This window comes from Ictidomys tridecemlineatus, unplaced genomic scaffold (genome assembly GCF_052094955.1).
Source record: "Ictidomys tridecemlineatus isolate mIctTri1 unplaced genomic scaffold, mIctTri1.hap1 Scaffold_52, whole genome shotgun sequence".
Classification (NCBI taxonomy): domain Eukaryota; kingdom Metazoa; phylum Chordata; class Mammalia; order Rodentia; family Sciuridae; genus Ictidomys; species Ictidomys tridecemlineatus.
The window spans coordinates 1,402,637-1,424,342 of record NW_027523416.1 but is presented as its reverse complement, the minus strand read 5'-3'; the positions used below and the strand labels follow the sequence as shown (position 1 = coordinate 1,424,342).

The 21,706-nt window shown below is 36.0% G+C and overlaps 1 long non-coding RNA gene across 34 annotated transcripts in view; it reads right to left on the bottom strand.

Annotated features, from left to right (window-relative positions):
* Positions 1–19,163, bottom strand: part of LOC144373872 (uncharacterized) — a 52,926-nt gene extending 33,763 nt beyond the window's left edge. For 23 of the 34 annotated variants that reach the window (XR_013433425.1, XR_013433408.1, XR_013433411.1 and 20 more), the window contains exons 1-8: positions 19,020–19,117; positions 15,609–15,789; positions 14,125–14,262; positions 10,860–10,978; positions 9,765–9,936; positions 3,968–4,092; positions 2,263–2,470; positions 265–355 (exon numbers count right to left, since the gene is read on the bottom strand). This is a non-coding gene — a long non-coding RNA (uncharacterized LOC144373872). The other 11 variants (XR_013433424.1, XR_013433427.1, XR_013433437.1 and 8 more) reach the window with 11 other exon arrangements.
* Between the last annotated feature and the right edge of the window lie 2,543 nt (positions 19,164–21,706).

Genomic DNA, 21,706 nt, shown 5'->3' with positions numbered 1-21,706 from the left:
TCTCTCACATCCTTCAGGTCTTTTTACTAAACTAGAAGACAGAGGATGGTGTAGGTCCCAATATCTTAAGCCACTGATGAATACTGGAAAGGGCTACTCAAAGAATGAAAGCAAGAGCTGACCAACAAAAAGAAAATGATAGTTTAATTCAGCTTTTAGAACTGGGATTATAACAAGCAATCACCTTTTTTAATGCTTGTTGTTATTACCATGACAGGAAATAAAAAACAGACACAGAATACAATGTTTCCATTTAGCATTTACCTATTTCGAGCGGGGGGATTTCCCAGCATCCTCCTGAACAGATACAAGTCTTGTTGACAGAGCAGTGTTGGAGGAGTCTGGATGAATCAAACTACAAAGAAAATAGGAAAATATTGAGATCGCTTGGAACAGTAAAAGACAAACCCAATTCCAATGAGATGCTTTAATATTTAAAAGCAAATTAAATCTTTTCCCCTGAAATTGGGGGATTATGGGTCACTTTTGCACTTGCTTGGATTAAGGTGAAAACTGTGTGATTATCATATCAAATGTCAAAAGAATGATAAAGTTTTTTAAGTATACCAAACATTAAGAACACCAATAGCCAAACACGGTGGTGCATGCCGGTAATCCCAGCAACTCAGGAGGCTGAGACTGGAGGACTGTGAGTTCAAAGCCAGCCTCAGCAATAGCAAGAAGTTAAGCAATTTAGTACAACCCTGCCTCTAAATAAAATATAAAAATAGGGCTGGGGATGCGATTCAGTGGCCATGTGCCCCTGAGTTCAATCCCAAGTACACCCCCCCAAATAACAATAAAATAATGAAATTGGTTGGATCAGTGACTTACATGATAACTTCCCAAATCACATACAAGATGAAAATGATTTGGGAAATATGAGTTCTAAAACTTTACTCTCTGTCCCCACAACCCACTGGAATAGCAAAATAGGAAGCAAACTTAGGTCTAAGAGCAGGTTCCACCTCTTACTAGCTGTGTGACCAAATTCATTATTTAATCTTTCTGAACTTCAGCATCTGCATCTGTCAAAAGGAAAAAACAGTGCCTACCAAAGAGGTATAATGAATAAAAGAGAATGAATATTAAATAATTAGCACAAAGTCTAAAACTATTATTCTACCTTTGACATCTATCAAACACCTCTCAGGAAGCTATCATACCTGGTTTGTTTTATAAAATTTGTTTTATTAAATTGTACCTGCCAATTAAGGGCTCATATAGCCAGATCATACACAATTAAAAGATATTACTAATTAAAATAAGCAAGAATTGAAGACTTTCTATACTTTGTACTATATTATTAAATATAAAATCAATTTTTTAAATTTATAATAGGTATGTAAGATATAAAGAATCATGATACTACAAACATCAAAAGATTCATCAAGTAATTTAAGGAAAAAAAGAACACTATCACTGATTCCAAAGTACCTATGCTCCCACCATGATTTATTTTGTATACTTCTGAAGTTTACATAAATGAAAGGTTTGTGGATGTATGATTATATAAAACATCTTTTCCATTTTATATTATGTCCCTAAGATTCATACATGTTCAACTATAGTGGTAATTGGTTCATTTTTTTTGTTTAAATATAATGTACAGTAAAATTCCTCACTTCCTTAAGATGTAACTGAGAAAATATCTCATCAGAAAAATGTTGGTTAAAACTCCAAGCTCTTTAATATGGTTAGATTTGCTATTATGCTTAAGAAAATTATGTTGCTAGAGAAAGCAATCAGAAACTGATGAACCTAGGACACTAACTCAAACAATTCTAAGTAACTTCCAAGTAACTTTCCCTACTACCAGTCCATTTAGACCTGCAGAAAGACAGGAAATGTACCTTTGGAAGGAAAAAAATCTAATTTCATTTAGAAATATGAATACAAATCTCATTAGTATTATCCCTAAAAAGACTTCATTAGGAATTATTAATCTCAGTGACTTCTATTGCCTATTCATCAAATATCATGAAGTTTATATACATGCCATGTGCTATTCTTGGTGCCAACAGTAAAACAGTGAGTGAACAATAAAGATATAGTCTCTCATCTTACTGAGATTATACTCTAATTGGTCAATAACCTCACTACCCATAAACATCTATGATCTTGCTGGAGGTGAACCAAAGAGAAAGGAGAAAATGGTGAATTTGAAACAATTCAAAAAATAAAAGTCAACCAAAAGCACTTATAAGTCAAGAAACTTAGTATTTCTCAAGTTTAAATAAAATTATATTCAAGTGCCAGGACCTTTGCCAGGCGAAATCATCCTCTAAGAATATGTTATGGCTGGCTTTTCTACTCCCAACAGGTGTTCGGGGTTCACTGGGATCAAGTACAGACACAGAGCAAGCAGAATCTGAAAGAGCATTCAAATCTTTCCCAATGGAATTACTGTCTGTGGAATGAGCATAACTTAAGGCTATTTTTCTACAATAGGTGCAAGCTCGGAGGTCTCCTGGGAGGAAAAAAAAAAGAGAGAGAGAGAGAGAGAAAAAAAAAAAGGAAAATGCGTAAAAAATAGCAATACTATATTATTTAAAATATTTTAAATCCTTGGGTTAACAGATAATCTAATAACAGGGAAATGTCTTCAAGTCTTAAAAGACTACCCCCCAAAATTTTTTTTAAATATTTTTTAGGTGTAGATGGACACAACACAATGCCTTTATTTTTTTATGTGGTGCTGGGGATCAAACCTGGGTCCTGCCCGTGTGAGCCGAGCCCTCTACCACTGAGCCACAATCCCAACCTCCCAAATTTTTTAAAGAAGTAAAATACTTCAGCTGGCTCTGTTAAATATTTTAAGAATCATCACTATAATAAATTTATCCAGGGGTTGGGGTTATGGCTCAGTGGCAGAGAACCTGCCTCGCACATGTGAGGCACTGGGTTCAATCCTCAGCACCACATAAAAAAAATAAATAAATAAACAAAATGAAGATATTATGTCCATCTATAACAAAAAATACTTTAAAAATAAAAAAAAAAAGAAATTTATCCAAGTGTCCAAATTACTTCAAATATTTATAACAAGGTAAGAAAATTTGACCCAATAATACTGAAAAACTCTGTTTGTAAGATATCTTTTCAAAATTGTAAAAATGAAATAAGGGATCTATCAAAGGTAGGAATTTCAAGCAGAAAAAAATTCAATACAGTAAATAAACCAATGTAAATGTAAACAACACAATTTCCCTAGGCAACAAGTGAGGAAATTAAAGTTTCTATTATGAAGCCCTGAAGAGTGGCCTCTAGAAGGGTACACAATTTTGAAATAAACTAATAAAATGGCCTAACCACAATATGATATATTGAGATAAACTTTGCTGAAATTCTTATAATGAAAAGTTAAAATAGAAATGAAATGTTCTTGGGAGAACAAACAAGATTACTTAATACTTCTAATTTTTTTTTTTAGGATGTAGTCCTGCCCAAAAATAAGTGTTAATTTCTACCTTGTTTTTCTAAAACATTGTTTTGTGATTCCATAACAATTTGGTGTATTAAAAATGGAGGTGAAATAGTCATATGCCACATAATGTTTTGGTTAACAAGATCACATAATACAATAATTGTCACATAATGGAGCCGAAAAACTCCATTTTGTTCCCCCCCACCTGCAGTACTGCGGATCAAACCCAGGGCCTCACACTTCTGAGGCAAGAATACTACCACTTATCTGTAGCTCTGGCCCTTGAAAAATTCTTATCACCTGGTGATGTTGTAGCCATCATAATGTTGTAGGGCAACACATTTCTAATGTTTGTGATGCTGTTATAAATAAATCTACTACTGTGTAGATCTTATAAAAGCATAGCACATACAATTACATATATTACATAAAAGTTGATAATGATGATAAATGACTATGTCACTGACTTACGTCGTTATGATTCTACACTTTTTATCATTATTTTAGAATGAACAACCTTTTATTTATAAAAAAATTTACCATAAAACAGTATACCATGGGGCTGGGGATGTGGCTCAAGCGGTAGCGTGCTCGCCTGGCTTGTGTGCGGCCCGGGTTCGATCCTCAGCACCACATACCAACAAAGATGTTGTGTCCGCCGAGAACTAAAAAAAAAAATAAATAAATATTAAAAATTCTCTCTCTCTCCTCTCCCACTCTCTCTTTAAAAAAACAAACAAACAAACAATAAAAAAAATCAGTATGCCATGTTGGATCAGTAGCAGTCTCTCAATTGTTCAAAATGCTATGTTGATACTCAGAAGGCTAGATAGAAGGTACACCTGAGGCCAGAAGTTCAAAACCAGCCTGGGCAACTGCAAGACCCCAAAAACCCAATCCACCCTACCAAAAAAAAGGGCCATAGGGATCTATTAACCAGCACCATCCAGGTTGGTTTAAGTATATTCCATAATGTTCACACAAAAATAAACTCACCTAAGTGATGCACTTCTCAGAACTTACCCATCATTAAGCAACACAAGACTATATTTAACTTTACATGTAATTTAACAATTCTACCTTAATTATTTATTACCACTACTACTAAAAATCTGAAGTGACAGAAGATTTCCAAAAGTTCACTGTACTGCTTTTGCCATAATTTCACCAACTATAATAATACCTCTGTTTTATTTTAAAACTACTATTATATACTACTTAATCTTATTAAACTATACATGTATCTTAATCAAAATAAAATGTCAGTTGTTGATATACTAATTTCTGTCACCACAATTTAAAAGATAAAATCTATTAAAACTATTAAGAAAAATAGATCTGCATCCACTTCAATCAGGACCCCAGAAAACAGTAACAACAAAGTGAACACCAGTCTAGGATAATCAAAGCACTAGGATAATTACCATCAACTGACCAAGGCAGAATTTCAGTGAGGATGTGAAATTACTTCCTTCCTGAAAGACCTACAGTTTACCATTACAAAAGTGGGTTTGTTTCTTACACTATTAAAGGAAATCTACCTGAACCAGTCAGCTCTCAAAACTAAAGTTATCAAACCAATAAAGACAGTCAAGCCTGACCAGGAAAGTTTCATTTCATTAGAACATTCATCAGCAAAGGCCACTACACATATAAGTGTATTATATGATGGAAAAATAAAGGCTGATGAGACACAGTCCTGCCACCAGAGAACTCACAGTGTACTGGAGATGATGGACATATATAATTTAAAATGCTGCATGATGAATGCATAGATATTACTTTTACTATTACCATAATAATTGCTTAATATTCATGGATCCTTTGATATGTGCCAGACATTGTTCCAGGTATTCTACATTTATTCAGCGTCTCAATGTGCAATTATGCACTAAATATATTATTCCCATTTGTGATGGTTAATCTCGGGTCAACTTGGCTAGACAAGGGGTTTGGTCAAGTAATCTAAACAGTTATCTTGGGTTGAGGGGTTCAGGGAGTATGATTAATATTTACAAATACTGAAGTAAAGCAAATTATTCTCCATAAGGTAGTGAGTCTCATCCAATCAGTTAAAGGTCTGAGGAGGTAAGACTAACATTTCCAGAATAAAAAGAAAATACTGCAAGGCAGAAATCCTATAGAAGTTTTCAGCCTGCTAGCCTCCTTGAGAATTTCAGAGTTGCCAGCCCTTCACAATCATTAAATCACTTGAGCCAATTCCTTAAAATACAGATAAACTTCTCTCACTCATTTGCTCAGTGTGTGTGTATAACTCCATTCATTCTGTTTCTTTAAAGAATTCTCACTAATGCAGATTTTGGTACTGTTATGTTTGAATATGAGATGTCCCTCAAAAGCTCCTGTAGTAATGCAGTAATAAGGTGAAATGACTGGATTGTGAGAGCTGTAACCTGATCAGTCTAGCCTAGTTTAAATGGACCTCCTGGTAACTGTAGGTAACTTGTATGTGGCTGAAGGAGGTGGGTCATTAGGTTCATGTCTTTCCTCTGCTTCCTGACCCCACCATGAACTAAGCAGCTTTCCTTCACCACTCCCTTCTGCCATGAAGCTCCATCTCATCTCAGGCCCAGAGCAGTGGACTCAATTGACCATGGATTAAACTTCTGGAACCAGGAGCCAAAATAAACTTTCCCTCCTCTATATTGTTTTGTCAGGTATTTTTTGTCACCAGACACACAAACATAACTAAAACTGGTAAAAAGAATGGTTCCAAAGGAAAAGAATTTTAAGGATAAGGTTCCTGAATGGGCTTTCATGTTTCTAGAACTGGTTCTCTGATTGGACTGAAAGGCACTAATGATTTTATTTCTAACAGCAAAGAGAATATTGATAATCTATGGTGTGCTTAGCAATACAAACATGCAAAATATCACCTATGTATGGATACTCCTAATCAAATACTTATAAGAAGCAAGATTATGAGTTACTATGTATTTAATCTTTGAACATTTTTGTCAAACTAATAAGTATATTAAGATAAACTTATTGTTCCTAATTGCACTACACAAAGTAGAGAAATAAAATAATAACCTCAGGATTCAAATTCCCAGTTCAAGAACTGAACTAATTAAAAGTTTCTGTCTTCCCTGAAAGAATCCCTTATCTTCTGTGGCCTCAGTGCTAAGATTGCTGAATATCTAACCAATTCTCAAAGTACAAGTGGCTGAATTAATACACATAACAACAAAGGCAGAGACAGGAGTGATGGATCTGTTCACAAGCCAAAGAACATGAAGAACTACCAGCAACCACCGGAAAATAGGAGAGAAGCCTGGATGAATTCTCCCTTGGAGCCTCCAGAAGGAAGTAAGACTGCCAACACTTTGACTCCAAGCTTTTGGCCCCCAGAAATGCAGAAATGGGAGAACAAATTTCAGTTGTTTAAAAAAAATACCAAACCCATAACTTCAATTACCAATCTTGCAGTATGTCTGCTAATAAAGTGAGGACACTGATTAGAAAGAAATGGGATCCTGAATTAGAATGAAGATATATGAGAAAAGCCAAAAGAAGCTAAGGATATTAAACCCGCAAATCTGAACCTCCTGTCAGAAGTAGCCTTTCCAAGTCATCCGAAATTAACTCTGCTGTGCTTCAGGAATTTGTAATGCCCTCCCTCGAGTTAGGTGCCTTGCAAGACACTTCTAATTCCCCTCAAGATCTATTCCTAGTACCTCCATCCCATAGTCAAGACCTGTCAGGTCTTAAAGGTAAGGTACAAAGTAAGACCAATGAGGATGTATGTGGTATACCCGAAGAACCACATGACTATTTTAATTAATATAGACAAAAACCCAAGGAATGTGTGAGACGGCTATTGAAGGTATAGGATAAGAGTGGATAGAAAATTGGCTCAAGTTGAATTTACTGATATGGGTCCACTAAATAGAGATTCCAGATTTAATCTTGCAGCTTGAGAAGTTAAAAAAAGCTCTTAAGTCTATTTAGTTGACTGGCTAAAAAATATGAATCTTTAAAAGGTGGCTTATATTAAAAATGAAGATAAAATGCCTGAACTTCCCTAATATACTACAGAGCAAGGAATACATGAGCTTAGGAAACAGGAATGAGTCAATTTTGCACATACATAACCACACTCCCTCTCTCTTATTATGTGATGCTCTGCATGACCTTTGGGCTCTGCTAGCAAGAAAGACATCACCAGAGGAGTACCCTAGACCTTGTACCTCTACAATCAACAAAAACAGGTATTTGTGTTTTTTTTTTTTCCTGACGCCAATTATGAAACAGGGATTGGTATGTACTGGTTTGGCTAACGTAGCCAAACCTGCAGAGGAACTCAGTACAGCTCAATTCATTGTTCAACAGCTACTGGGTTTATTTGGTCAAGATACTCGTAATATGGAAGCAGAAGCTTCTCATACCTGTTGTATTTGGAGCTATCACCAGGAAATAAAAGCTAAAGTAAACAAAAGACTTTCTTCCTGATAACTTGAATAATCTGGATGTGGACAAAACCACTGGGACCTAGTTATGATTTGATTATTTATAAAGTAATGCTAATTGTGCTAATACTTGGAAAGCATAAAAAATCTAGTTGTGATAGTAGTGTTTGATTTGACAGAAAACTAAAGTAAACTTTTAATAATAGTCTCTCTTTACATATGACTTAAGGAATTTATCTATGGATATTAGTAACCTTTTTCTATGATTTGCCCATAATAAATCATACTTGGTAACACACATAAAATAGAGTGGATTTGCCATATAAAACCTACTCCCTTATCCCTGAAAGATATACCTTTCAGCACAACCATGAAACATAAATTTGTGAGGGGAGACTCAGAAACCCTGAAGGGCTCTGGCTGCTCTTGCTTTTCTTTTTAGATAAGAAATTACTGCTACCACTGAACCAGGAAAACCAAATGCAATTGGGATAACTGGATCCTCAGGTATCAGGGGCCAAAAAGATTTATGGCCTTTGAATACTGTGACTATACAATTAAAGCAAGGAAACAGTCAACTTTTTCAGGGATTACCAGCACTAACTCTAAACTGAAACATCACTCTTGTTCACCAGTCACAGCAGAGGCTTAGGGAGGCATGGCAACTGATGGGAGTTTTAGCTCAGGTACATGTGACAGTGAGTTTAGTGGGTCCCCAAAGCCCATTCTGTGGTTATTTCATCAGTTCTAGAATATATAATTGATATAGACATATTCAGCAACTGGTAAAATCTATACATTGATTCCTTAACCTCTATTATGGTGCTTCTGGCCTCCAGAACTGTAAGACAATAAATTTCTATTGTTCTAAGCCACTCAGCCTGTACTTTGTTATGGTAGTCCTAAGAGACTAAAATGCCAGCCAGGCATGGAACACACACCTAAAATCCCAGTGACACAGGAGGCTGAGGTAGGATGATCACAAGTTCAAGGCCAGCCTCAGCAATTCAGCAAGTCCCTCTTTCAAAATTAAAAAAAAAAAAGACCAGGGATCTAGCTCAGTGGTTAAGTGCCTCAATAAAAAGGAAAGAAATCAATCCTAACCGTATGAGATAGATTTTATCCTAAGGGTAATGGTAGCCCTGAAAAGGTATTTATACTAAGAGTACTAAGCAGGGAAATAACCTGACATGATCTATTGGCATTCTACAAATACTGACTTGAATATGAAAAATGAATTCAAGATAGGGAAAAACTAGGAGTAAGAAAATCTCTTAAAAGCTCTAGTCAATCTGGATGAAAGATAATGAACTCTGTAGCAATTTTAGTTTCTTTTTTTTTCAAGTGAATGAAAGCAAAAGGAAAATCTATACAATAACAAAAATAACATGAGAGAAGTCAAGAGCATTTTCTTGAGTAATTTCGGTCCACCTTCCACTCCAAATCACTGCATAAATCCACACACCATTGTCAGCTTTCTTCTGTTTCAACAAATAACTTGAATTTTCAGTATTGCTAAAATTTGACTATGTTCCTTATGGAAGAATAAGAGTAAGATACAATTTGCCAAAACATAGTGTCATATAAGTCAATAAAAAACTTTAAAAATAAGAACTCTCATAATAATATAAATTAGAAATCTACTCTAACCATCTTGTCTGATAACTTTTAACATCCCTAGAGCTTTCTGCTAGTATCTATGATACACTGTCTTTTATTCTAGTTATTTTTTAACTTTCCATCTACTTTATCACTTGACTGTGAAGCGCTGTCGCCCTCACTATTGCATCCCCACGCCTTACACACAAGGCCCAAAATAAAAATTAGCTTATTGTTGGTCCTGTATTATAATTATTTTATACTTATGACCTTTAAAAATTGTAATACTGTCAATAAAATGCATTTACCTGTATAGCCCATAAATTTTCCAGGGATTTCTTGATTACAGCAATGACTGCAGAAAATCTGCCCACATAGTTGGCAATGGTGTCTGCGCCTAAAGGTTGTGAATTTTTCACTACAGTCATAGCACTCTTTACATTGGCTATCTGGCATCCAGTATTGCTTCAGGTCACTATCCTATAACAATAAAAATGTGTGAAGACTTCTTGAAAATACTGATTTTTATATTGTAATGGCAAATAAAATCCTTGAAGATTTTTTTTTTACAGAAATGAGAAGTTAATTCTAAAATTCATAAGAAATTCAAAAGACCAAAATGACCAAGAACAATCCTGAAGAATAAAACAGGATTTACATTACCATCCTTCAGGACTTATTCAAAAGCTATATAATTTTAAATAGTACTGGTGCAAGGACAAAAAAAAATGGAGATATGGAACAGAAAAAAGTAGCTTAGCATACACTAATGTGTACATGATTTTTGTGATAAGATTTACAGCACAATCAATGACAGATGGTCTTTCAAAAACTATGGTGCTATCCTCATGTCCATTATATCCAAATAGACATGAAAATAAAAGGAAACTTGACCCTATTTATTCACACAAATAATAAAGCTTCTTAAAAAGAATCATAGGGGTATATCTACAGATCCTGGCCTGAAACTAGCCTTAAAAGGAGAAAAAAACACTAGCCTTAAAAGGAGAAAAAAACTGATACAATAAACCACATTAAAGTTAAGAACTTAGGTTAAAAAATTGTGATTTTCACAACTGAAATAAATAATAAATATACTATCATTTTATTCTTTATTTTTGGTACCAGGGATTGAACCCCAGGGGCACTCAACCTCTGAACCACATCCCCAGCCCATTCTTATATTTCATTTAGAAATAGAGTCTCACTAAGTTGCTGAGGCTGGCTTTGAACTCAAGATTCTCCTGCCTCAGCCTCCCAAGCCTCTGGTATGACAGGTCTGCACCACCACACCCAGCTTAACAAATACATTTTTTTCAAGTCATATTATGTCATTTTTCAGTGGGAATGGTATGATCCCAAAAAGTATGTAAGAAGAAATCTTCCAAAGCACTAATTATTACCTGGCTTTTTCCCTCCATGATTTCTTTGAGACGTTTTAATACTGTGCTGAGGCTTCGAAGCTGAACAGCTGTACGAGGATCATGACCTCCAAAGGTAGGTTCTGCTTTCCTTCTTGTATCTGAGTCATATTAAAAAAAAAAAGAGAGAACAACAAAGGCAATCTTGTTAACGGTTCATTGTGTCTATATAAAACACTGCATCTATGTGATGTGAAGTGCTTTTATTACTTGTATTCTCCCAACCAGTGACATAGGTTGAGAGTTAAGGGTGGTCTTTATAAGGGTAACAGACTGTTGAAAGTATTTCTTATTGCCATGTAAAATACTATTTCACAAGCAAGTAAGAGCTATCTAAGACAAGAACTATCTGAGCTGATGGTTTGGAGGCCTAAAACAGCAGCATCATCTACATGGTCAGAATTCAGTAATGATTTCTTTTGCTCTTTGGTCCCAACCTATAATAAATACCTGCTGGACATTTAACAGAAGAAAAAGCAACTCCAGAGGATTAAACACTAGCCATAAAAGGAGCAAAAAAAAAAAAAAACTGATAAAATAAACCACATTAAAGTTAAGAATTTAGGTTAAAAAAATGTGGTTAGTTTAGCTTAGTCTCTATAGTCAAATAGGTAAGCAATAGGATCAAATGGCTCACTTCTGGGGCTAATCATCAAAAAGAAATAACTCACCCCTAAAGATTCTGATAGAGGGCCGGAATTGTGGCTCATTGGTAGAGCACTCACCTAGCATGTTTGATCCTCAGCACCACATAAAAATAAATAAAACAAAGGTATTGTGTCTAGCTACAACTAAAAAATAAATATATTTTTAAAAAAAGATTCTGATAGAATTCAAAACATCCAAGAGGGTATATTTGACCATGATAAAATCTGACAAATGTCCAAGCATATTATAACTGCCAGAGAATTGCTAAAACTCTAGTCCTATCCTTCTATATTGCACCCAACCCAACCCTGTAGTTCCAAACTGAAAGGGTCAGGTATTTTGGTCATAGTGACAAAAAGTTAAGACACTCCAGCTGTTTCAAAACCTAAGGGTGAACAGGAGGTGATCTGACAAAAAAGATGAGTTATCTGACTATGGACTGACACCTCTGTAACCATGAACCCAAAATAAACTTTTCTTACAAGTTGTTCCTGTCAGGTATTTTGGTCATAGTGACAAAAAGTTAAGACACTCCAGCTGTTTCACTGAAATGGCAATACTAAACATAAATCTATCTATAATAAAACAAGCCCAGATTCTAGCTTTGTAACCAGAATGGTAGATGCCCACCAAAAGTGCCACTAGTAGGTAACTGTACTTTTCTTGTGGACCAAAACTACTGCAGTTTCTATTCCTGGATTAGTGTTATGGTTTTGATATGAGGTGTTCCTGAAAAACTCAAATTAGTTAATGCACGAATATTCAGAGATGAAATGTTTAGGCTATGGACACTATAATCTTATCAGTGAATCAATCCATTTAATGCGTTAATAATCTGAATGGATTACTGGGTGGTAATTACAGGCAGCTGGGACATGACTGGAAGAAGGAGGCCAGTAGGGGTATATCCTTAGGCCTTATATTTTGTTCCTAGCTACTCACTCTCTCTACTTCCTAACTGCCAAGAGCTGAGCAGCTTTCCTCTACCATGTCCTTCTATTCTAACATTCTGCCTTGCCTCAGGCCCAGTGTAATGGAGTTGGCTGACTATGGAGTGAAACCTCTGAAACCATGAACCCAAAATAAACTTTTCTTAAAAGTTGTTCCTATCAGGTATTTTGGTCATAGTGACAAAAAGTTAAGACACTCCAGCTGTGTCAAAATCTAAGGGTGAATAGGAGGTGATCTGACAAAAAAGATGAACATCCAATTAGCTTAAACACTCTAGTCTAATAACCCATGGAGCTCCCACTAACCTAAACAGACTGCAGTTATTTCTAAGGTTTCAAGTACCCACAGGCAACTGCAGTCTAAAAATTTTAACATTTGTCTCATTCTTTCAAGAGAAAGAGACAACAATCACATAATTTTTAATATATTTATTGTCATAGTTATTTTTGTTACTCTCTTTCTATGCCTAATTTACAAGTTAAACTTTATCACAGATGTGTACATATGGGGATAAAAAAACATAGGGTCTGGTACTATCTGTGGTTTCAAGCCTCTACTGGTACAGAAAAGAAGGGAGGTTTAGAGTATATCCCTGCAGATAATGGGAACTACTATAAAATGGAAAATCTGGGGCTGGGGTTGTAGCTCAGTGGTAAAGCACTTGCCTAGCATGCATCAGGCACTGAGCTCGATTCTGAGCACCACAAACAGATAAATAAAATAAAGGTCCATCAACAACAACAACAACAACAAAATAATAATAATTTAAAAAATAAAATGGAAAATCTGCCTCAAACTCACTATTTGCCAGATTTATATTAGGTGTGCTTTGTTTTAGTTGGGTGGAAAATAAAAGATTACAAAGAAATGAGAGGTTGATATCTAAATCCAAATTTACAAAGAATTATCTAAAACAATTTAATGAAATAATCACTGTATCTAAACTGCACTTATTTTTAAACACTTTGAAACACTTTTTAAACACTTTTAAACACTTTGAAAACTTAATTTAGCATTAGTAATACCTCAGAGGTGGTACTAAAATGTAAGTATTAGAATGACCAAATTATTCTTGAGTCTCAAAATATAAAGCAACTATCCATGAATTATAAGTTGAAAAAGGAGACAAAGCTGTGAGAATTACAATGGCAATGCTCCGCATACCGGCAATAACAAACTGTGAAGCCCCTTGCATTTAGCTACTTAGAAATACAAGTTTGCACCCCACAAAGGACACAGGCCAAGAGCAAGTGGCAGCCCAGCAATGGAGTTGAAGAATTCTGCAGCCAGAGGCATGCACATCACATTTCACTAGCACCCAAATACAGACACAGAATTCATTCACAAGACTGAAACTAACCTGTGTTCTCCTGGGGATGCTGCAAATTGTTCTCTGCTGAAACTCAAGCAAGTAATTAATCAAAAAGCATCCAAGAGGTCTGTTGTTTGCCTAAATCAAAGTTTAGTGATATGTTTAAGAGCTTTTATTCAGATATCAACAAATTCTTTCACTAATTAAGTAATAGTTTTATTTATTCTGGAGAGTACCTGACTATTCCAAACAACAAGAAAGTTAAGTCAATAAATAACTTGGGAAACAATGACTGTGGAAAAATCTTAGAAGAATGAAATAAGAACACTGTTTTACCTAACACTGAAGTTCCTCATTAAGCTGTTTTTTATAAGGAACAGGTGACCTCAACTGATTGTGTCCTTGAAGGGAGCTGAGGGCTGGACCAACTTCCACTGGGAGAAGGGTGCTCTCCTTGGCTCCCTTCTCCTCTCTCTGTAGAGCAAAAGAAAGGTTGACATTATTTGAAAAATTGAGACACAAGAATTCACCAAAGAGAAAACAGCAAAGAGAAAACATGAAATTTTCCAGACAACTATATTATATATATGCATACATACACACACACATAGATATATATATATACTTATATATATGTATGTATATATTACATGCATAATTTAAAATTAGGCTTTTGGATTTTTTAAAAAGAAAGAAATCCAAAGAGTAGAGCAAAATTATAAGCCAATAATCACACCCTTGGTATATGTGATTTTCTGTTTTACTTTTCATTTGAAATTTGAGGAAACAGAATGCAAGCTTTTTACACAAAGGCCCAGAATTTTTGCTGTGTTTATGGAAGAGATTCCTTGTACTATTGAAATAGCACCCAATATAGTAGCTGCTCAATAAACGTTTACTAAATAGAGTATTATCTTATAAAGAGTCTACATAATATAATATCTTAGATGGAATCTTATAACAATAAAAGGACATTATGTAAAAATTTTAAAACTGAATAAAATACATACAGTAGTTAGTGAAAATTGTAAAATATTTACATTAGTGCAGTAATACTGATAGTATAGTAATACTAACCTAAGATGTTAATAATAGCAGAAACTGAATGTAGGGGTAAACTAAGTGCTCTGCATTATCTTTCCAATTTTTCTATAAATCTAATAAAACTGTTTTAAAAATTAAAGCTTATTTTTTAAAAATTATCATCTTAAAAATGTACCAAGTTTTTACAGTACTTTAAACCTAACCATTAATAAACTTAATTAGAACTATCAAAATTTCTACTGAGGGGCTGGGGTTGTGGCTCAGTGATAAAGTGTTTGCCTCGCACGTGTGAGACACTGGGTTCGATCCTCAGCACTACATAAAAACAAGTTAAACAAAATAAAGGTGTTGTATCCACCTACAACTAAAAACAATATTAAAAAAAAATTCTACCTAGTCTGGGCTCAATGGCACACATTTTTAATCCCAGCAGCTCAGGAGGCTGACACAAGAAGATCACAAGTTCAAAGCCAGCCTCAGGAAATTAGTGACACTGTAAGCAACTCAGCAAGACAAGCTCTTGCCCTGTCTTTAAATAAAATATAAAACAGGGCTGGGCATGTGTTCAGTGGTTAAGCACCCCTGGGTTCAACAGTACCCCCCCCAAAAAAAAAGAAATCTAGCTTTTTCTTCTTAAGCAGAAAAATCTGGTGATATATGAATAAAGCACCTTCTTAATATTTCACTTTCTCACAAAGATAAAACATGAAAGTTGAATAAGGGAACTATAAAGAATCAAAACTGTAAGGTTTCTGATGCTTAAGAGTAAGTCTTACCTTTGTTAGATCGAAAAAGATTTACAAAAGAACTATATGCTGACTTAAAAGAAGGTTCATCCTGGTCAAGAGTCAAAGGTTTAAAGTGTGTAAGATGAGAAGGACTGGTAGGAGGTCGAGGCAAATCATTAGCAGAGTCCAATGTTGGGGAAGTCTTATCATCTGTGGCCATTTCATGAGTCTGCAAAAGAAAAAAAAAAGTTACTGTTTCAGAAGCCAAAAGTTAATTTCAAACAATATGCATATATCTGGAAGGTCCTATTCTGTGAGAGTTTTTACCTATGAAAACCAAAGAGTCAGTGAATTTAGCTTAGCATACTCAAGTGAAGGTTTAAAAACACTGCTGTCTAAATCAAATCTCAACACCTAAAACTGATGGTCAACCTAATTTCAAACATTACTATTAAAATCATTTTAAATTTTTTAAATTAAAAAATTTGCAGGTAAGGCATAAATGTGAGCAGGCAAAGAAGAAAAATATTTTCGTATCTGTAAAAGTTTTTGGGAAAAAAGGTACTTAATAGTTTTTTAAAGTTATAGGGGGAAACTGGTTTTATGCCAACATATAAATTCCTCCATCTTACTTATTTCAGCTTTTCCCTCTAAAAATATAACAAAAAAAAATATCTACCTAAAGAAAGGAAATAAAATAGTCATCCTTTAATGACATTTCTATATAAACTCAACAATTAGCTCAAGTTACACCTTATTTGAATATTGACAACTATTCAAATCAATAAGCTATGCTCCATCATGTTTCCTCCCAGGAATATGAACTTGCTATTTTCCCCTTTAACCCTATATAAATATTAAGATAAAGTTCTTCCTAAAGGACTTTTTCCCCTAAATTACCAAAAATCATAATTCAGCCAAAGCAGTAAATCTCCACATCAGAGTTTACCAAAAAAGCACCGATTTATATTTTGCTATTCGGAGTTATAGTTCAACCAGAAGAACCATGCATACCTCTAGTTAGTCATTAAAATGCTTTAGTTTCTAATATAATTTACACTTTTAAAAAGAGGACATTACACTCTTGTAAATGCTTTGCTTCTCTAAAATCATATGCACCATCTCATTTTATTTTTACAATCCTGGAAGGTACATAAAGCAGTCCTCATTACATTTTTATCTTCAAGGCAACCAAGGTACTCTGAATCTAAAATAACTTTCCTGGGGGCAGGTCACAAAGATAGTTTGGGAACCTGCATCTAATCTCACCACAAAATTCTTTAGATTGAAATTATTTTTGTAGCTTTTCACAGACCTCCAAGTCTAGCCTATAAGCTATTTTCTAGCTACTCAAGACTACTCAAGACTTTGCTTTATTAATAATTTAATTGACTTTTAATTCAAGCACAAATGAAACCACTAACTTAAACAGAATTTTGGCAATAAATATTTATTAGAAGCTGGGGCAGGGAGAAAAAGAAAAAGAGTAAGGGGGGAAAGTGAGAAAAGAGGAGGAAGAAGGAAAAAGGGAAAAAGTCTTTAATATCATCTTCTATTGGGGAAAGTAGTTAATAATCCTTCCAAAGTATCATGACACTCCATATTCCAGCTTCAAGACTTAGAAAATAAGATGGTGACTGATTAAGTACAAACTCAAATTTTTGTTCTGTATTTTTTAAAAGAGTACTAGAGATGAAGGACATGATGACAATAGCAACCTCAGACCTAAGAAAACAACCTATATTCTACTTTCACAAAAGTAATATCAGAAGCAGAGTTAAAAACCTGCATAAAGAGCCTTAGAATTACCTTGAATTACTTCTAAAGATCAACTAAACATGAAACTTTTATTAGGTTTTGGAGATATGAAGATAAAAAATTACAATATTAACATATAGCAAGTATTGTCTCTACAACATAAATACAATCACATGGAGTTATCAATAATAATTACATGATATTGGGATCCTGAAAAAACTACATTACAACTCTAATTTTTTGACAACTCAATAACTGCTTATTATAAAAACTAGGACTCCTTCCTGACAGGTAATTAGAAGTATTTATCTACTTACTCAAAAGACCTCTGATGTATCACCAGCACTCCACCTCTTTCCATTTCAAGGTTAGTGTAGTATATGCATATTACCTTGTTAGTAAAGCTAATCAGTAGGCTATGGGGTATTAAATGTAGGAAATAAGTGGCTCTATCAGCCAATATCAAAATTTTAGTTAGAATATCCAAGTATCAGCCTAGTTATCTCTAAGTAGTTTTTTATAAAAAATACTCAAATTGTATCTAATAATGCAGGACAGTTTAATACTAGTAGTGTTGGCTTCCACCAACAAAGAGTTTTGTTGTTGTTGTTGTTGTTTAATTTTTGCCAACAAAAATACTAAAGGAATACCAAAACTGATCCATATTACTCTTTCCAGAAAGAAAGAGGCAGTTCCCAGGAAATTAGTCTTGCCTCTCAGAGGAGTCAACCTGCCCAAACTCAAGAAAAAGAAAACTAAGAATATTTTTTTGTAAGAATGACAGAGTAGGACCTTTTGGAGAGGCAGAAAACGAGATTCAAATAAATTCGAAATAAAATACTGCAAATATGCCAAAATACTATCTGTATTGTCATTGTACTAATTTTTACTAAATGAATGCACGGAATTAACATCTTAATAATTTAACGTATTATACACAGATACACAGAAATAACCGATTCTGCTTGATACAGAATTCTAGCATTTTTCATATTTCTTGAATGTCTTAATAACAACAAACTCTAAACTAGGCAGAAGACCCCATATTCCTAAAAGTATCCACCCACTTCATTCTCATCCTCTTGCTGAGAACATTCTTTAAGAAAGGGAAGTACTAATTTGGAATCCAAGTCTCCCCAAAACACTTTGAGTTGAAATAAAATCGCCTTTAATAGCAGAAACAAGCTTTTAAGGAGATATACGCATATTTGAAAGCCCAATGTTGTTACCAGTTCTGTAGCTTATGAGCTTTCTTTTCCAGCCTAATGATGTACCTCTGACACATGGACCAGAGCTCGTCCACTCAAAGGGAAGAGGAGTGGGCATTCCTCCTCCTAAATAAGTTCGGGGATGAGGGTTAAAAGAGGTGCAAGGGAACTTCAAATGTTTCAAGGAACCCTCTTCAAGAAGGGCCCTACGCGGCTCCCGTTTCACTCGCCAGACTCAGGGCAGCCTGGAATTAGGAAGACCAGCTAATGCTTGGGACAGGTTCTTGGCCTTTCCTGGCCCAGCCACAACCCAGCGAAGGAGCCCCATCTCTCGCCCTCACCTCAGCTTTCCCCCACCGCTCTGGCCCGCACAGCACCCAAGCCGGCCTTCTTCCCACTATCAGCCCCAGCTGGCCACACCCCGGGCCTCTCCTTTATCTGGGCCTCCCGCCCCGGCCCCGCCGGCCTCCCTCCACTCCAACCCCAGCTTCACCCGGCTCAGGTGCAGGGAGCCCGCCCCGGAGCGCAGCGAAGGGTTACTTCAGCCGCTGGCTGTTGCGGCAGGAAGCAAAGATGCTTACGTGGTAGATGCGGCGTCTCCCTTCCCCCCAAGGCTCCGCCCCCCCTTCCTCCTCCCCACCAATCCGCAATCTTTCCTGGGGGCCGACTCCGCCCCCTCCTCCCCGCCCGCACGACGTTCGGATCAGACGCTCAGGCAGAAAGAGTCCAGCCCAGAGAGTGTCGTCTTGGACCACTTGGCCAAAGCTAGGCCTCCTCCGCCTTTTTTGAGGAAGCCAGGATCACAGCGGGTGTGAGCGTCACGCGTGTGGGTCACCGGATGCGTGCTTGGTGTCCTGGGCACCAGACGGGTGCTGGCTGGGCCGCGGTTACCGTATGTGTTCGACACCGTGAGCACTCTTAATGGGTGACAGTGCTCGGCGTTCTCGTGACCCGGACTTTGACTTATGTAGCGCTGATCAGTGGGTGAGAGCGAAGACGCCGGTGTCAGACTTGCAGGACTCCGACCATAGCTAGGCATATTCCCCTAGATAAATTGCTAACTTCTTCAGGCGTCAGACCTCTGGTGTGTAAAATGGAGTTAATAACAGCAGTACCCACTTCACATACTTTTTTTTTAAGATTACGTAAAACAGTTCATGAAAAGCGGTTGGCAGAGTGCCTGACCCAGAGTTAGTGATGTTGGCTCTAAGCTTTTCATTCAGGTTTTGAGTTGCAGATGCTAAGGCTACCTGGATCCTCACTTTGATTCGGTAGAAAACATACCAAAACCTGCTGACTGAAATTGTGGGGCTTGGCAGAGGAGCACAGAAACGAAAGAAATATAAAGGGAGGTTCTATTTTAATTCAATTCTGGGGATTCTTTTCCTCAGAGAGTTTTGGCAAATCCTCATTCAAGCTTTCTTTGAGATGATCTTTTCATCTGCTAGAGAGTACCACAGAAATCTGTCCTAGTACAAAACCTGGTCACTACCCTCAACTGGGCCCTTCAGCAATCATTCTAGAGAGTGTATTCAGCTTCCCCTTGTCATTCTTCATTACTGCGGTGCCAAACACACACACACACACACACACACACACACATTACCTTGACTAGCATTCTCTAGAGAATCTTATCTAACCAAGTGAAAAAGCCAAGGTTACTTTGGGTGCAATCCTTAACAACCTAACCTCCCCTGCCACAGCTTTTTCCTGCATCCACATATCCACTTCTACCCTGGCCTACCTGGATCCCTCCTCTCTGGTAGAGAGAGGTCTGCTCTTTCCCAGTTCAATCCTCCTGGCACCCAATCTACTCTCCTGTTCCTGGTATCTTGCACTGTATCTTCAACCAATCTTTTCCCAGTGACTCTTTGTTCTCAGCCTATGAACATGCTCAAGTCTCTGCCTTCTAGGAAGAAAAACCAAAAAAAAAACCTTTCTTAAATCAGTCCACCATATATTAATATTTCATAAACCTAAAATAAAGTACAAAATAGACCCAGAGAGCATATGAATAAAGTAGTCATACTAGACAAGAACACCTTAATGTATATAGAAACTCCATGTATGATTAAAAAAATAATAATAAAACATCTATTCAACAAACTATTTTTCCCCAGCATAGGGGTGCTTTACCGCTGAGCTACATCCCCAGTCTTTTAATGTTTTTTTTTTTTTTTAAATTCTGAGATAGCTCACTAAGTTGCCCAGGCTGGACTCATTTTCCATCCTTCCACCTCAGCCTCCCAAATACCTAGAATTCTAGGCATGTGCCTCCAGACCCTGTAACAAACATTTTTGAGTCACCAACAATGTGTGTTAAGTAGGCACTACTCTAGGGATCAAACTATGAACATGATTATAGTCCATGTCCTCAATAAGTTTTTCAGTCCAATATCTGTATTCACTTACAGTATAATCTGTGGGGAACAAAAAGATGAAAAACTGGTTACCATTTGGTGGTGGGGAGAGAAATCAGTTTAGATTCTGACCTCATACTAAACATCCAAAGTCATTCCAGATGAATTTTATCTGTAGAGAGATGATTTGTGTAAATATCCTCCCAGAAAACTCATCTGAGCCTCCATTTATAATTCTTGCTAAATTGACTATTGTTATAGTACTATATTTATATTTCTCCCCATATATTAGTTGCATTTTGCTGAAAATAGCTTTTTCTTTATATTGATTACTATCAATATGGATGCTAATCAATTTTCTGTGCCTGACTCATTCCACTTAATGTCCTCCAGGTTCATCTTTATTATCACAAAGATTTTTTAAGACTCACTGATATTCCATTATCCATATATACCACATTTTTTCTTTATCCGTCCCTGCCTGATGAACACTTGGATTGATTTCAATTTGGGTCATTGTAAATCATGCTACAGTTAACATAGGAATGCAGATATATCTTTGATACACTGATTTCATATACCCAAAAGTGGGGTTGCTGAATCATATGGTAGTTCTATGTTAAATTTTTTGAAGTACTTCCATACTGTTTTCCATAATGAGTGTACTAATTTACATTCACATTAGTAATATGCAAGCTTCCCTTTTTTACTCATACTCTGCAATGCTTCTTATCTTTTGATAATAGTCATTCTAACAGGTGTGAGGTGGTATCTTTCACTGTGGTTATAATTTGTATTTTTTCTGATAGCTAGTTATATT